The sequence below is a fragment of the Neoarius graeffei genome, chromosome 20 (genome assembly GCF_027579695.1).
Source record: "Neoarius graeffei isolate fNeoGra1 chromosome 20, fNeoGra1.pri, whole genome shotgun sequence".
Classification (NCBI taxonomy): Eukaryota; Metazoa; Chordata; class Actinopteri; order Siluriformes; family Ariidae; genus Neoarius; species Neoarius graeffei.
The window spans coordinates 57,746,803-57,760,617 of record NC_083588.1 but is presented as its reverse complement, the minus strand read 5'-3'; positions in this window follow the sequence as shown (position 1 = coordinate 57,760,617).

The window sequence follows — 13,815 nt, the reverse complement described above, 5'->3', positions numbered from 1 at the left end:
GCATGAAGTGCTCTAAAATCTCCTGGTAGATGGCCGTGTTGACTTTGGACTTGATAAAATACAGTGGACCAACACCAGCAGATGACATGGCACCCCAAATCATCACAGACTGTGGAAACTTCACACTGGGCTTCAAACACCTTGGATTCTGTGCCTCTCCACTCTTCCTCCAGACTCTAGAACCGTGATTTCCAAATTAAATGCAAAATGTACTTTCATCTGAAAAGAGGACGTTTGACCACTGAGCAACAGTCCATTTCTTTCTCTCCTTAGCCCAGATAAGACACTTCTGACATTGTCTCTGGCTCAGGAGTAGCTTGATATTAGGAATGTACCCCCTTTCTTGAAGATGTCTGTTCGTGATGGGTCTTGATACACTGACACCAGCCTCAATCCACTCCTTGTGAAGCTCTCCCAAGTTCTTGAATCAACTTTTCTTGACAATCCTCTCAAGACTGCGGCCATCCCTGTTGCTTGTGCACCTTTTCCAGCCACCCTTTTCAGCAATGACCTTTTGTGGCTTATCCTCCTTGTGGAGGGCATCAGTGATCATCTTCTGGACAACAGTCAAGTCAGCAGTCTTCCCCATGATTGTGGTTGTGTGTACTGAACTAGACCGAGAGATACACTGTGTTCATACTGTTTTACTCAAACTCGAAATGAAATATTCTAATATTTTGAGATGTTTTTTTTTATGTTTTTGTACTGTATGCCATACTGATTAAAATTAAAATAGAAAAATGCTTGAAACATTTTAGTTGATGTGTAATGAGTCTATAATGTATAACATTTTCACTTTCTTAAATAACTGATGGAAAATATTGAACTTTTTCACAATATTCTAATTTTTTGAGATGCACTAGTATATCATATTTTTTTTCACCCTCCAGGTTCCATCAAATCATGCACTCTGGCTCACGAGCGGTCTGGAATCCTACGATCTGGACCCCCTGTTACGGACTTTTGGCGACTTGTTTGTTCACAACAGCGACAAACGTGGTCGCAATTTTTTGTCAATGTTTATTTTCGCATTTCTCAGTATAACAGCATTAATTTTACAGCATGGATAGCGATAACGACAGTGTTCATAGCGAAAGCACTTGGTTTTGGGTCGCCTAGATCAAGTTTTTTATTTTTGGAAAATTTCGAGCTGACGTAGCTTGTCAAACAGGTTTTTGACGAGCTTGGAGCAGGTTTGTTCTAAATATGGTTTCCCTTCCGGGCGTGCTCATTTACTGTTAGAATTTGGTAAAGAAAAAAATAAACATGTTATTTACCAGGCGGCATGGTGGTGTAGTGGTTAGTGCTGTCGCCTCACAGCAAGAAGGTCCGGCTTCGAACCCCGTGGCCGGCGAGGGCCTTTCTGTGCGGAGTTTGCATGTTCTCCCCATGTCCACGTGGGTTTCCTCCGGGTGCTCTGGTTTCCCCCACAGTCCAAAGACATGCAGGTTAGGTTAACTGGTGACTCTAAATTGACCGTAGGTGTGAATGGTTGTCTGCGTCTATGTGTCAGCCCTGTGATGACCTGGTGACTTGTCCAGGGTGTACCTCGCCTTTTGCCCGTAGTCAGCTGGGATAGGCTCCAGCTTGCCTGCGACCCTGTAGAACAGGATAAAGTGGCTAGAGATGATGAGATGAGACGTTATTTACCAGCTTAAGGTTGGTCGGTATCGTGAAATACCGTGACCTCAGCCTTGAAAATACTGACCGAGGTCCATAACATATATCCATCCATTATCTGTAACCACTTATCCTGTACAGGGTCGCAGGCAAGCTGGAACCTATCCCAGCAAGAGGCGGGGTACACCCTGGACAAGTCGCCAGATCATCGCAGGGCTGACACATAGAGACAAACAACCATTCACACCTACGGTCAATTTAGAGCCACCAATTAGCCTAACCTGCATGTCTTTGGACTGTGGGGGAAACCGGAGAAAACCCACACAGACACAGGGAGAACATGCAAACCCCACACAGAAAGGTCCCCGTTGGCCACGGGGCTCGAACCCAGAACCTTTTTTGCTGTGAGGTAACAGTGCTAACCACGACACCACCGTGTCACCCATATCTATCCATCCATCCATCCATCCATTATCTGTATCTGCTTATCCTGTTCTACAGGGTCGCAGGCAAGCTGGATCCTATCCCAGCTGACTATAGGCAAGAGGCGGGGTACACCCTAAACAAGTTGCCAGATCATCGCAGGGCTAACACACAGAAACAAGCAACCATTCACACAAACACACATTCACACCTACGGTCAATTTAGAGTCACCAGTTAACCTAACCTGCATGTCTTTGGACTGTGGGGGAAACCGGAGCACCCGGAGGAAACCCACGCAGACACGGGGAGAACATGCAAACTCCACACAGAAAGGCCCTCGCTGGCCCCGGGGCTCGAACCCGGACCTTCTTGCTGTGAGGTGACAGTGCTAACCACTACACCACCGTGCCGCCCAACAAATAATATGAATGACCATTATACAAGTTAAAATCTAAGAGTGAAATATTTCAAAATAATATAAAATATTTGTAATATATGAATAAAATTAAGCCCATCTTAGAAACGATTTGAAATCATTAAGGCTAGATGCCTGTCTTACAGTACTATCAAAATTATTCCAGTCAGCGGCCGCATGAAATATAAAGCGCTGTTCATCCCAGTTAGTACGCGCACGTGGCAAGTGTAAATCCTGATAGCGGCATGTATCATGATTATGTATACAGTAGTTCCTAGTAAAACTAAAATCAAAATCTATAATCTTGTTAAGGCATTTATTTACAGCTATACAACGATGGCGGATAGACAGAGGTTCCCATTTTAACTGATTAAGAGCTTGAGTGGCAGAAAAGTACTTAGGTTGGTCTAAAATAGATCTTGCTGCATTATTTTGAAATAAAGGTGTTGAATGAGTTCTTCATTATTTTTATCACCCCATACTAAATCAGCATCATCAAAAAGCAGTTATATAAGGCTATTTTAAAGTGTCAAGCAAACGCTAAGCAGTAGTAGATGCTTAACGCAGCGCAGTACGCCAAGCCTCTGACAGACTTTTGTGTTTAGGGCATCTATACCCAAATATTTAAAAGATTCTTTGCGCTCAGGTGGTTGACCATTAACTTCCAGTGAAATATTACTGAAAGAGCTAAGCTTACGTGTACTACCGAATATTAAAGAATTTACATTTGTCTATATTTCAAGTCAAAAGATCGTCATTAAACCACTTGCATAATAATTTGAGAATCAGTATTCGGATTATCTTGGAGTTCCTTAATATTTGACGAAGAGTCGATAACTGTATCATCTGCGTGTAAGGACACTTCACAGGACTTGACACAGGAGGGCGTATCATTCACATAAATCAGGAAAAGCAGCGGCCCTAACACGCTCCCTTGTGGCACACCAACAGACACGGACTTTGCAGTAGAGCAAGCGTTTCCAGTGTGAACAGTCCAGCCACTGGGGTTGCACAAGCCTTTTCCTTCGTCTTTGCCACCGCTGTCTTTGCTTTTCTTTGCATCTCCTTGTATTCTTGTCTGCTCGCTTCATCTCTCTTTTTATCCCAGTTTTGCTTTGCCAACTTCTTCCTCCTTACACTCTCCTGGACTTCCTTTCTTTGTCCTGATGTCACTCCCAGTACCTTCCTAGCTGTCTCCCTTGCCACTTCTGCCATCATTGTCCAATCATCTAATACCTCTTCACCCAATGTCTGTCTCACCACATCCCTAAATTCTGACTTACAATCTTCCTCCTTCAACTTCCACCATCTGATTTTGGGTTCAGCTTGCTCTTTCTTCCTCTTTTTTTTAACCTCCAAGATAATCCTCCCAACCACCAGATACGGACTACAGGAGGAGATGGAGGGACATTATTTGCACTGTGGTGACCCCTAACAGGAACAGCTGAAAGAAGAAGAAGAAGAAGCCAAAAGTATGTGGGCACCTGATCATGACACCCATATGAGGTTCTTCACCAAAATACTGCGACAAAGTTTGAAGCACACAACTGTATTGCATATCTTTGTGTGCTGCTGCATGAAGATTTCTCCTGATTTCATCCTATTCCAGCATAACTCTTGTTTAGAAGATGGAACATAATATATCTTTATTGTCATTGCACATTCACACACATACAAAACATTCACCCTCTGCTGTTTTTTAATTGCACAGTTCCTTTAAAACAAGCAGTGTTTAGAGCAGTTATGGCTTTGGGGTAAAAGTTGTTTTTCAGTCCGTGTCTTAATTGACCTGAACCGTCTGCCCGAGGGCAGTAGAGAAGCAGCTTTGGGACCAAAAGGTCACTAGTTTGAGTCTCATGACCAGCAGGAATGGCTGAAGTGCCCTTGAGCAAGGCACCTAACCCCCAGCTACTCCCCAGGCAGCTCTGGGTATGTTGTACATCACTCTGGAAAAGAGTGTCTGCTAAATGCCTGTAATGTATTGTTGGCTCCTTCGATCTTGAAAGATCATGGTGATCTGCGCCAGGGGTCATCCATCAGTTGTCGAGTTGCAGCACCTAGTATGACTGTATAGGCCGATGCGTGAGCCGCACAGTCTGTTACAGTTGCTGCAGGTGAAGCTGCTTGGTCGGGTGTCTGTTGATGCCGTCTGTAGTTTCTGCTGTCGTCGGCGCCTCCTCTCCCTCCACCGGATCTCTCTCCTTTCCTTGGCTTCCCCAATGATGGCCTTGGTGGTGGACCACCAGCCGGTGCGGTCTGAGGCCGCCGTCTCCAGGTCTGCGGGGTTGAAGCCGCCTGCCCTCAGGTCATACTTGCACACATCCTTGTAGCGTAGTGCAGGTCGTCCTGTGGGTCTGGCGGGAGTAGAGGGTCTATGCTTTGCTTCCATAGAGGAGAGTACTCAGCACGCAGACCTGATACACTCTCATTTTGGTGTTGGTCATGAGCATGGTGTTGTCCCAGACTCTCTTCGCAAGATGGGCCATTGCTGCTACTGCTTTGCAGATCTGCACGCTCAGCTCGGTGTAATGTAATTTGCACAAAACAAGAACCATGAAGACATATTCTTAGGGCGTCTGTTGATCACAGAAGCCGTGTTCCACAGGCAGTAGCCACAGCTGTATGGTCCTGGGTCAAGGTAGACCCAGGTAATTGGGATAAAGTATCCTTCTCCCTCTCCTAAAGTGTCGACCGTGTTCCAGGCTCCACAAAGTTAACTTTGCGATTAGATCCTTCTTGGGCTGCCAGAGCAAATGATCCCAACAGCAAAGCTGTCTCTCTTTCACTCTTTTGCCAAGATTGGTGTGGAAGAACTCATGTATCCTCACAGAGCCATGACTTCAACCCCAGTGAACACCTTTGGGGCGAATTCGAACACAGATTGCACCCCAGTTCTCCTTGCTGATATCAGTGCCTGATCTCACGACGACGCTTGTGTCCCCACAGCTACACTTCACAATCTAGTGGAAAGGCTTCTCAGAAAAGTGGAGGATATTATTACAGCAAAGGTTGATACAATCTTAAATGGGATGTTCAACAAGTACATATGATATTCATGGTCAAGTGTCCACAAACTTTTGGCCATTCTTCTTCTTCTTATTATTATTATCAATATCACTTCCACAGCAGTGAAATGTAATATTATTTTTGCTAAACTGGATTAAAAAACAAAATTAATATTCAATATCCAACCAAAAGATTCACAGCACACTTATCTCCCTCAAATTGCATGCTTGTGTCTCAAATTGCATGCTCATCAAGTAATAAGATATACTTACAGTGTAAAAGATATACAGGGTCAATGATTCACACAAGGAAATGCAGTACAAGCACGTGTGGAAACTAAAAACTCCCAGATGTTCATCTCATCTCATTATCTGTAGCCGCTTTATCCTTCTACAGGGTCGCAGGCGAGCTGGAGCCTATCCCAGCTGACTATGGGCGAAAGGCAGGGTACACCCTGGACAAGTCGCCAGGTCATCACAGGGCTGACACATAGACACAGACAACCATTCACACTCACACCTACGGTCAATTTAGAGTCACCAGTTAACCTAACCTGCATGTCTTTGGACTGTGGGGGAAACCGGAGCACCCGGAGGAAACCCACGCGGACACGGGGAGAACATGCAAACTCCACACAGAAAGGCCCTCGCCGGCCCCGGGGCTCGAACCCAGGACCTTCTTGCTGTGAGGCGACAGCACTAACCACTACACCACCGTGCCGCCCTCCCAGATGTTCAGTCAAGGAAATGGAAAGGAATCGAAGAAGTTGTGTCTTAAATGGCGTATTATGAACTACATAAAATAATCATAATAAAATATAATTTTATTTATTTTATATTTCAAACAAGAGCATTAATAATTAATATAATCAACAGGTACATAATATGTGATTTTTGTTTCCTCAGTAAAAGTTCAGATCAGGTTGAAAGTGCGTACCAATGAACACACGGTGATTTAAAACCCGAAATGGCATTTGATCTGAAAGGGGCCGGGTCACCCTTCCCAGAAACCAATTCGTTGTTTATGCTTTGAAAGCACATGACTGTTACCTGCTCGCTTTCTATGTGGCCAAATCCCCACAAATTCACTGTTAACGATCCCATCGAAGCTCATCTTGAACTTTTTCTTCATCTACATGTCATACGTAGAAGTTTTGAACAAAATATATTTCTTTCCTTTGTGACCATGTGCAAGACATCCGAGGCCATTATAACAGAATAACCATACAAAACCAGAATGGATCAGCTTCAGCTCTGCATGCTCCCAAAGGGAGCATGGCACCTCTGCATATGGCTCTCCAAGTGGGTCTGTTCCTGGCAGCCTCCCAGGCGGTGGCGATGTTGAGGCCAGCAGCCTGCAGGTCGTCGCTCAGCTGGTCGGACCATGTGCGTCTGGGTCAGCCTCTGGGACGGGACCAGGTGGTGGGGGTCGGTTCCCTCAGTAGGGCGGCTGGTTCCAGGGATGGCTCCGCCCTGGCGATGTGGCCGAAAAGGCGGAGACGGGCCGAGCGGATCTTGTTGGACAGTTGAGGCTGGTTGGTGATCTCACGCAGGGTGGCATTGGAAACGTGGTCATACCACCTGATCCCCAAGATCCTTCGTTGGCACTTGGTGTCGAAGGCATCCAGGCGGTGTTCCTGGGCAGCTGTTAGAGTCCAGGTCTCAGCTCCATACATGAGAATGGACAGCATGAGGCTGTTATACAGCCTGATATTAGAATGGATCAGCTGAAATAATTTAAGATAGATTCTTTGACAAATTATCTTCAATTTCACGTTACGATTTATGGCCTAGGATGGCACTTGACTATTTTGGTTTGGACTATTGTTTGCATAGGGCGGCATGGTGGTGTAGTGGTTAGCACTGTCACCTCACAGCAAGAAGGTCCTGGGTTCGAGCCCAGCAGCTGGCGAGGGCCTTTCTGTGTGGAGTTTGCATGTTCTCCCCGTGTCCACGTGGGTTTCTTCCAGGTGCTCCGGTTTCCCTTACAGTCTAAAGGCATGCGGATTAGGCTAATTGGTGGCTCTAAATTGACCGTATGTGTGTTTGTGTGAATGGTTGTTTGTCTCTATGTGTCAGCCCTGTGATGACCTGGCGACTTGTCCAGGGTGTACCCCACCTTTCGCCCATAGTCAGCTGGGATAGGATCCAGCTTGCCTGCGACCCTGTAGGACAGGATAAGCAGCTACAGATAGTGGATGGATGGAATGGTGACTTGCTACTTGGCGCAAAGGATTCTGGGAAAGGCGAACCGGCCCCTTTAATTTGTATGCATCATAAAAGGCTCTGCTCAAGTCAGACTTTTAACTTTCAACCAAATTTAAGGCGCAGCGCCCTCTGGTGGCTGCACGCTTTCATTACACCCAGTGCTGAGTGCAAAAAATGTCCTGTGGCAATCACACATGAGTGTCACTGAAGACACAACTGTTTAATTTCTTTGTTCTCCTGAATCCTCCGTGTTGTAGTGATGGCTTTCAAAGCAGAAGCTTATGAGTTCGATTCCCAGCAAGGACAATTAAAAAAAAAGGGGGGGGGGGGGAGCAAATTAAACTAGGCAGAAAGACAGGTAAATAAGTGTAATTCTGAGTAGAGAGGATAGAAGATATAAAGGGGTGGAGTGAGTGAGACAAATGATGGGGAAAGGTGAGTAGAGAGTGGTTGTTGAATTGTTCTCGTTCTTTTATGAGAACCCCGTAAAAAAATTAATAAATCCAAGCCCCCCCCACCTGCTTTCAGAAGTCACCTGTAACATACATCTCTCATCTCATCTCATCTCATCATCTCTAGCCGCTTTATCCTTCTACAGGGTCGCAGGCAAGCTGGAGCCTATCCCAGCTGACTACGGGCGAAAGGCGGGGTACACCCTGGACAAGTCGCCAGGTCATCACAGGGCTGACACATAGACACAGACAACCATTCACACTCACATTCACACCTACGCTCAATTTAGAGTCACCAGTTAACCTAACCTGCATGTCTTTGGACTGTGGGGGAAACCGGAGCACCCGGAGGAAACCCACGCGCACACGGGGAGAACATGCAAACTCCACACAGAAAGGCCCTCGCCGGCCACGGGGCTCGAACCCGGACCTTCTTGCTGTGAGGCGACAGCGCTAACCACTACACCACCGTGCCACCCTGTAACATACAAATAAACATATATAATTTAAGGATAAATTATATGTATTGATAAAGTATAAATATTTATAGATATTATTTAAACTATAAAACTTTTATCTTCTGTTTTTTGGGCTTTGATCTGAAACCACTGAGCTCTCTATCAACTCTGGAGAGCTCAGTCTCCTCAGAGTGAAGCCGCCATCTTACCACTCCCATCTGGCCGCCATCTTACCACTCCCATCGCGCATTTCGTTTGTGTTAAACCGTCGTATCCATTCAAACTTACCCCAAGAAAAGTACCTCCTGACTTTTTACCCCTTTCATTACCTCCTCTTATTTTCTCAAATTTACACCCATTCCTTATCTTTATAGCACTCCCCTAACTGTTATTGTCTTTTTCCCACTTTACCAGTTCAGTCTCTGATCTTTTTTTTTTTGAATGGCTGTTTTACTACTATAAATATTTCAACTGAGATTATTTCAGTTTCTCTTTTACAGTGTATCTTTCTCTTTCATATAGTTCTATCTATCTATCTATCTATCTATCTATCTATCTATCTATCTATCTATCTATCTATCTATCTATCTATCTATTATTCCAACACAAAGGCTGTACAATACTTCGTTTCTATTTCGGATAGTTATCGAAACAGGATTATTTTCTCATGTTATTTGCCATTTTCACTTCATTCTCACAGTCATGTCTTAACAGTGTTTATTGGTCACAAGCTGTATGAATACCGTGACAGTGAATTCTCATCTCATCTCATTATCTCTAGCTGCTTTATCCTGTTCTACAGGGTCGCAGGCAAGCTGGAGCCTATCCCAGCTGACTACGGGCGAAAGGCGGGGTACACCCTGGACAAGTCGCCAGGTCATCACAGGGCTGACACATAGACACAGACAACCATTCACACTCACATTCACACCTACGCTCAATTTAGAGTCACCAGTTAACCTAACCTGCATGTCTTTGGACTATGGAGGAAACCGGAGCACCCGGAGGAAACCCACGCGGACAGCATGCAAACTCCACACAGAAAGGCCCTCGCTGGCCACGGGGCTCAAACCCGGACCTTCTTGCTATGAGGCGACAGCGCTAACCACTACACCACTGTGCCGCGCACAGTGAATTACGTGACCAATAAACACTGTGAAGACATGACTGTGAGAATGAAGTGAAAATGGCAAATAACATGAGAAAATAATCCATCCATTATCTGTAGCCGCTTATCCTGTCATACAGGGTCGCAGGCCAGCTGGAGCCTATCCCAGCTGACTATGGGCGAGAGGCGGGGTACACCCTGGACAAGGCACCAGGTTATTGCAGGGCTGATGAGAAAATAATCCTGTTTTGATAACTGTCTGAAATAGAAACGAAGTATTATACAGCCTTTGTGTTGGAATAATAAATAAAATTAAATAAAATAGATAGATAGATAGATAGATAGATAGATAGATAGATAGATAGATAGATAGATAGATAGATAGATAGGCATGCAAAAGTTTGGGCACCCTTGCTGAAAAATGTCTGTTACTGTAAATAGTTAAGTGAGCAGAAGATGAACTGATCACCAAAAGGCATAAAGGTAAAGACAACATATATCTTTTCAGCGTTTTACACAGGATTTGTGTATTATTTTTGTTTTGTACAATTGGAGAGTGAAAAAAGAAAAGGAACACCATGCGAAAGTTTGGGCACCCCAATACATTTGAGTTGTCAGGTAACTTTTACCAAGGTTCCAGACCTTAATTAGCTTATTGAGCTGTGGCTTGTTCAAATTCTTCGTTAGGAAAGGTCAGATGATGCAGATTTCAAAGCTGTATAAATTCTCTGACTCCTCAAACTTGTGCCTAAAATCAACAGCCATGGGCTCCTCTAAGCAACTCCCTCGCATTCTGAATAATAAAATAATTGACGCTCACAAAGCAGGAGAAGGCTACAAGAACATAGCAAAGTGTTTTCAGGTAGCTGTTTCCTCAGATCGTAATGTTATTAAGAAATGGCAGTTAACAGAAACAGTGGAGATCAAGGTGAGGTCTGGAAGATGAAGAAAACTTTCTGAAAGAACTGCTCGTTGGATTGCTAGAAAGTCAAGTAAAAAAACCCTGTTTGACTGCAAAAGACCTTCAGAAAGATTTAGCAGACCCTGGAGTGGTGGTGCACTGTTCTACTATGCAGTGACACCTGAACAAATATGACCTTCATGAGAGAGTCATCAGAAGAAAACCGTTCCTGCATCCTAGCCACAAAATTCAGTGTCTGAAATTTGCAAATGAACATTTAAATAAGCCTGATGCCTTTTGGAAACAAGTCCTGTGGACTGATGAAATCAAAATAGAACTTTTTGGCCACAATGTGCCAAATGTGAAAAAAGGGTGCCAAATTCCAGGAAAAGAACACCTCTCCAACTCTGAAGCATGGGTGTGGATCGATCATGCTTTGGGGTTGTGTTGCAGCCAGTGGCACAGGGCACATTTCATTGGTCGAGGGAAGCATGGATTCGAATAAATACCAGCAAATTCTGGAAGCAAGCATCACACCATCTGTAAAAAAGTTGAAGTTAAAAAGAGGACAGGTCCTACAATAAAACAATGATCCAAAACACACCTCAAAATCTCCAATGGAATCCCTCAAGAGGCACAAGCTGAAGGTTTTGCCCGGGCCCTCACAGTCCCCTGACCTAAACATCATTGAAAATCTGTGGATAGATCTCAAAAGAGCAATACATGCAAGACAGCCCAAGAAACTTGTAGAACTAGAAGCCTTTTGCAAGGACGAATGTGTGAAAATCCCCCAGGTAAGAACTGAAAGATTATTAGCTGGCTACAAAAAGTGTTTACAAGCTGTGATACTTGCCAAAGGGGGTGTTACTAGGTACTAACCATGCAGGGTGCCCAAACTTTTGCTTCAGGTCCTTTTCATTTTTTGGTATTTTACACCTGTAAATGATGGAAATAAAAATGTAATCTTGTGGAAAATATTAAAGAAATGTTTCATCTTTACCTTTATGCCTTTTGGTGATCAGTTCATCTTCCGTTCACTTAACTATTCACAGTAACAGACATTTTCAGCAAGGGTGCCCAAACTTTTGCATGCCACTGTAGATAGATAGATAGATAGATAGATAGATAGATAGATAGATAGATAGATAGATAGATAAAAGAGAAAGATGTACTGTATAAGAAAAAACTGAAATAATCTCCGTTGAAGTAATTATAGCAGTAAAAGAGCCATTCAAAAAAAAATCAGCGACTGAACTGGAAAAGGAAAAAAATACAATGACAGTGAAGCGGAGCACTATAAAGATATGTAAGGAATGTGGGTCAAGTTGAGAAAATAAGAGGAGGCAATGAAAGGGGAAAAAAGTCAGGGGGCGGCACGGTGGTGTAGTGGTTAGCGCTGTCGCCTCACAGCAAGAAGGTCCGGGTTCGAGCCCCGTGGCTTTTAAGGGCCTTTCTGTGCGGAGTTTGCATGTTCTCCCCGTGTCCGCGTGGGTTTCCTCCGGGTGCTCCGGTTTCCCCCACAGTCCAAAGACATGCAGGTTAGGTTAACTGGTGACTCTAAATTGAGCGTAGGTGTGAATGTGAGTGTGAATGGTTGTCTGTGTCTATGTGTCAGCCCTGTGATGACCTGGCGACTTGTCCAGGGTGTACCCCGCCTTTCGCCCGTAGTCAGCTGGGATAGGCTCCAGCTTGCCTGCGACCATGTAGAACAGGATAAAGCAGCTAGAGATAATGAGATAAGATGAGACGACGGTTTAACACAAACCAAATACACCCGATGGGAGTGGTAAGATGGCGGCCAGATGGCTTCACTTTATTTTTTTGTATTTTTATTTTATTTATACAAGAACACAATATAATACAACCTCTCGTAGAGGAAAAAAATAACCATATTTCACAGCTTTTTATAAAATAGTACAATAATAAGGCTTCAGTTGTCTCTGCAGCAGGGAATCACTACACTATGAGCTCTCCAGATTTTATTATAGAGCTGGCTGAATTTATTTTTTTAATTTAATATTAGACAAGACAACAACAAAACAATAAGAACAAGTAAAAGACAAAGTGACAGACATTCCAAGACATGACAAAGGCATAAATAAAAAAAAAAGTAATATAGAAAAAAAGGGGTAATAAATTGAAATGACAGACAATTTCACTTAATGTCTCATCTCATCTCATTATCTGTAGCCGCTTTATCCTGTTCTACAGGGTCGCAGGCAAGCTGGAGCCTATCCCAGCTGACTACGGGCGAAAGGCGGGGTACACCCTGGACAAGTCGCCAGGTCATCACAGGGCTGACACATAGACACAGACAACCATTCACACTCACATTCACACCTACGGTCAATTTAGAGTCACCAGTTAACCTAACCTGCATGTCTTTGGACTGTGGGGGAAACCGGAGCACCCGGAGGAAACCCACGCGGACACGGGGAGAACATGCAAACTCCGCACAGAAAGGCCCTCGCCGGCCACGGGGCTCGAACCCAGGACCTTCTTGCTGTGAGGCGACAGCGCTAACCACTACACCACCGTGCCGCCAGCTAAAATAATTGCAGCAGATATTAGACTGGTACCAAAATTCAAAAAAGTGCTTATTTAAGGAGTTAAAGGCATTTTTGAGACAAAGTCGGCAAACAGTCTTATTTTGTCAATTTGGATGTGCCGAATTCAAATCTGCAATATGCCGAGCTCTATCTGACCTCTGTTGACCTCTAGAGGTCATTGAACTTTGGGCCTGTAAACGTCTCAGCTGAACCCAGTTTCTCAGCTTTCTAAGGAATGAAATGTACTAAAATGATTAATGAAGTTAGCAAATGGCCTTGTTTGTTAAATGTTTGGGTGCTGAATTCATTTTTCATTTGTAAAACGACATATGACCTCTGATAACCTCAAGGTCATTAAACTTGGCCTATAGGCCTATACATTTAACGACATTTTTAAACTGACTTTACTCCCCCAAAAAGAATATGAACAGACAAAAAACAAATAGAAAGGAACAAATGCAACATTAAATGCCAGTCCATGTACATGTGACTTACTTTTCACAATGAGAATGCCTAGGCGATCACCTTACATAACATTGCATTACATTTAGCGGTTATTGTTTATACAAAGCTACTGAAAAAAGGGCAGATTCAGCAGCATACAAAATGTGGGGGCGTACAGGGTATACAGGTTAATCAGGGTTAGTATATATGAGAGTTTTTTTCTTTGTTGTT